We start from the raw sequence: 4878 nt of genomic DNA, 5'->3' as shown, positions 1-4878 counted from the left end.
GAGCAAGAATAGTTGCATCATACCTTGAAATAGGCATTCAATTCCAACACCTGAAAGGGGGGAACATCACCCCTCAGATCCACTGGACTGCACCAGAGAGTATCTATATATACGGACTAAAAAGAAATCCCGGGCCCTAAAGCGGCCCCGGACCCCACGCCGTAAATGTGATGTCCCCCCCCCCCCCACCTTTCAAGACGGATTGACGCCCCTGCTATTACTAAACAAAACTTGCACCCAAAGTAAATGTACCCTTTTGCAGAAAAGACAACATGTTATGTCATTATCTGATAGACCGTACCTTTGGGCACTTCACTTTTGGATAGAGGAAGCTAAATTGGTCCACTAATTAATACCTAATTAGCCGCTCGAGTACACGCCATTTTCTACACACTACGTTAACCGTATAGCACAGAGCTTGACGTAAAGTAAATACACCCTTTAATTCACGGTACATAAAAAACGAATTTTATTTCATAATCTGATAGCTCATACCCATAGAGCTATGGCTCCATGCTCATACCTCTAGGCAGACTTTATTATTATTATTGTATTTTTTTGTGGGGGGGGGGGGACTGATTCGGTCCACTAAATAGTATTAAAATTAGCCAGAAGACGATCAGAGCATACTGATCGAAACGTCGAGTTAGAGATAGTCAGTACATGGTATTACCGCAAACTTTTCTATATTGTATTTGATCCACCGCGCAAAGTTTCAAATCCTACTTAATTAAAATTAGCCCTTGAATACACGCCTTCTGTGTCACTTCAGAGGGAGACGTTTCTCGCGATGTTTTATACGTGATGACCATTTCTTCCTTGCTCATTATCCAAGAAAGTTTTTATACTCTGAAATATTTTGAGTAATACCAATCTAGTGCCTTAAACCGGTTTTGTAAACTAAGTAAACCGCTCTATGAAATTGACCCCGCCCCTGGACGTAAGTTACATTCTGCCTCGTTTCAGAGGTCACCAATCATAACACGGAAAGTAAAAGCCCGCGAAGTTTCCATTGATTGCTACTACTACGAGATCGCAGTGATTAAAGACCAGCGCTTTCAATATCCCGTTTCTTTGTTATTTTGGGTGTGGGGCTTGCATGCTCCCTTGGCTAATTTGAAAACAAACACTGCATGGTCGAGTGGACTCGTTGCTACGCCATGGTTGGGAGTGCTTGTGTGGATCCCAAGTTAACTGTAAAATGGACGGTACCATGTTACTGTAAAATGGCTGCAGTTAGTCGAGAGCGATTTGCCTTACTTTCATTAGTGCACTAATGATGTGTGCTGTGCTTTGTGAGTACTCTTTTTTCTTCAATAATAGGTGTATTTCATCTTTTTTCCTCAGGGCTCCGAGACCTATATTACAATACCAAATGAATTTCTGCTAGTGCACAACTTCTATAGCTACGGAACGTCTCCTCGAACCTCAAACATTTTGCTCTTCGTGGTTATGCACCTGGAGTGCTATGAAACTGGATCTCACGCAATAATAAGTCTCTATAAGTTCTTGTCGAGAGCTCAGCAGCGTGGGTCCAGAAAAAAATCCACCCTGCAAAAAAGAAATTGCAAAATACATTTTCACCGTTATTCAAAATCCTCACCTGCCGTTTTTAATGGCCACCGACAACAACCCCACCGCCGACCCCAACGCCCCCTACCACCACCGCCCGACCCCAACGCCCCTACCCCCACCCCACCCCCAAATAATAAATCGTGTCTTCACTATCTTTTTAAACCTTCTGTTCACATCGCAATTGAATTGTTTCAAATTTAGACTAAGTTTCATATGAGTTATAGTGTTCGCCTCGTGTTTGTTTTCTTTTAGTTCTTTCTTTTCTGTGAAATCCCCTAATCCAAGTTACCAGTAATAGCTTAAAGGCAGTGGACATTAATTACTCAAAATAATTATTAGCATAGAGTCACTCATTATTGCAAAAACGACAGATTTAAAACTTCCATCAAAATATTGCTGCTTAATTACATGTTGACAATATGAAAAGCTGAAACTCAAAGAGGTTATCACAGGTGAGCTAAAACAATGAATACCTTAAATTGAATGGTCATCACTTCATTATTAATGTATCCACCCCTTTGACAATGATCACTGATTGTTGTTTCTGTGATTGGTTCTATATCTGGCGAGTGACCCAATCCACAAGTGGGGCTCTTGGGGCTGGCCCGAGGTGCACTGACGTCGATGACGAACGTGGGGTAATTGTGTGCCCACGTTCGTCCTGGAAAAAAATAAAATACGCAACATCGGGGTCGACCCAGGGAAGCTAAACGAACGCACCCAATAAAGGGATCCCAAGTGCGCCCTCAGTGTTGAATTTGTATAAAGTTAACTTTTGGGATTGCACATTATTATTATGTCACATTCACTCTGTTTCTATCATGTTTATAACAGCTTCGTTTTCTTGAAAGAGCATTTCTCTCTGTTTTTATAGAGACCATTGCTCTGGCCATGCTCCTAAAGCTTAGTCACGTGAAAGGGACAAGCTCATAGAGCCACTCGTGAGTATTGTTTAAACCCTCAGTTTATCCGATGTAATTATTATTGTGATTTCTAGGACCTTAATTGTTTTCAAGCAAGGTATTATTATGGCTTTTTCTTTGAATTGAAAAAAAATAATTATGCCACATATAATCATGCCCTACCTTTGTTTTGTTTATAAGAAGTATGCGCATATTTGAAACTTTGTAGACATTAAAATTTTCACACCATACACCGATCTTCGATGATTTCAACAGCGTCCCATTTCTTTCGAGTTTTTCCTGTTTTCGAGGCAAACGAGAAAGTATGGTTTCCCGGTGAAGCCATAACGTGGACAAAACATCTGCAGAGATTACAAATGTTCTGTGAGACTTTGTGTATGACTTTATAGCCAGCAGTTGTTTTCATTTTTTTCAAAATATTTTGTATGACATTTCTTTGTAAAAATTACGATGGTAACTGGCAAAAAGTTAAATTAATTAAAAATGTGAATAGTTTTTGGCTTCAAATCTTTTTACTTTTATTAAGTCTTTTTCCCCCTTAACATTCATAATAAAGCTAATAAATAACCAGTAATAATTCAATCACCAAGACGATGATTAAATTTTAATATTAATAAAAATAATTATGAATATTATGAGGGTTAAAAAAAAATCAGAAAAATTAGAAAATTGTGTAAAGGCAATTGGCTTCTTTATTGGCCTCTGTATTTTTCCCCCAGTATGCTCAGCAGAATGTTCAGTCACATGATTTGATCACCGTGAATTGTGAATTGAAATATTTTGTGGGCAATTTTTTTTTATATTATGGCCCCCAACAATATGACATATTTGTATACCTCGTAGAAATGCCAAAAACACAAAACCTTTTTGCATTTACAACTGCAACTAACCAGAGTGGAGCCTTATGTGTTTCTAAGTTTTGGTCAAGGGAGTGGAGACTCTTTGCTTGGCAAGTCAGACCAAAAACATTGGGAGTGTTTACATCGCGCACAGAGAGGTAAAAGATTTGCCTCGATTTTAGGGAAAACTTGAAAACAGGACTCTAGATGAGTTTACAATAATGTAAAGTCTAAAGTTGAAAAAATATATATAGAAGTTTATCAAATGTATATAAAGTTTAAAAAACATTATAGAGTTTACACTTATATAACATACATTAAATATAAAAAGTTTACAAAGCAAAGTTTACAAAACATATAAAGTTTAAACAATATAGTTTACAGAAATATGTTTAAACAATGTTTGATGTCGACTTGAAACAGCACATGTCATTCTGACCGGGACGTTGACTGAACCATCTAACGGAAGTGCTGGAATCGACCTGTTCTTCTACTTCAAAAGGAGGATATTTTTTTAACAAATCCAATCTGTTTAAAGCTCTATTTAATTCAGAACCTTTTTTGTTGTAATTTTTCTTTGGATGTGTTATTCAGGTTGGCTGTTTGATGACTGACCAGGACGTTGACTGAACCATCTAACGTAGTTACTGGAATCGACCTGACGCTGTATCTGGACGCCTCACTCTCTACTTCATAAGGTAGATATTTTTTCTTTTAGATAAAGAAATTTCGGACAATATCAATCTGTAAAAGCTCTATTTAATTCAGCATTTTCCTGTTGTAGTTGTATTTGATGTGTTATTCAGGTAAGCTGTTTAATGGCCGACTCGGACGTTGACTGAACGGCCTAATGGGGTAACAGGGATCGACCTGACGCTGTATCTGGCTGCCTCATTCTCTTCTTTAACTAGTAGATTTTGTTTCTGTTATTTTTACATTCAAGAAAACCATCACTAGTATTTTGACACAATCTCTAAAGGTATGCCATTTTTTTCATTACTCTACTTGCCAAACTTGCACCTCCTCCGTCATGGTTCACAGGGTCATATGTAACAACCACCCACACCATCTATCGCACCGAATATAATCCCAAACTAATCAGAAGAAACCTGGTTTCTTAATGTATTTTTTGATCATATGTATTTGTTTTTTATTTCATGCGATGATGAAATGTGACTGAACCATCCAACGGAGTTGCTGAAATTTACCTGGCGCTGTATCTGGATGCCTCACTCTCTACTTCAAAAGGTGGATATTTTTTCTTTAGACAAAGAAGTTTTTAACAAATTCAATTTTTCTAAAGCTCCGTTTAATTCAGAAACTTCTTTTTTAAAGATTTCTTTTGATGTGCTTTTCAGGTTGGCTGCTTGATGTCTCACCGGGACGTTGACTGAACCATCTATCGCAGTTGCTGGAATCGACCTGTTGCTGTATCTGGACGCGTCACTCTCCACTTCATAAGGTATATATTTTTTTCTTTTAAATAAAGAAGTTTTGGACAATATCAAGCTGTAATAGCTCTATTTAATTCAGCATTTTCC

The 4878-nt window shown here is 37.9% G+C and overlaps 1 long non-coding RNA gene across 1 annotated transcript; it reads left to right on the top strand.

The window, feature by feature from the left end:
* The first annotated feature begins 1042 nt into the window (after positions 1-1042).
* Positions 1043-4012, top strand: LOC139934099 (uncharacterized). The gene is made up of 3 exons (XR_011785693.1): positions 1043-1295; positions 2450-2516; positions 3932-4012. It is a non-coding gene; the product is annotated as an uncharacterized lncRNA (long non-coding RNA).
* Positions 4013-4878: the final 866 nt, after the last annotated feature.

The sequence above is a fragment of the Asterias amurensis genome, chromosome 2, assembly GCF_032118995.1.
Source record: "Asterias amurensis chromosome 2, ASM3211899v1".
NCBI classification, from domain to species: Eukaryota; Metazoa; Echinodermata; class Asteroidea; order Forcipulatida; family Asteriidae; genus Asterias; species Asterias amurensis.
The sequence above is the reverse complement of the archived record's forward strand: the minus strand, read 5'-3'. Positions and strand labels throughout refer to the sequence as shown.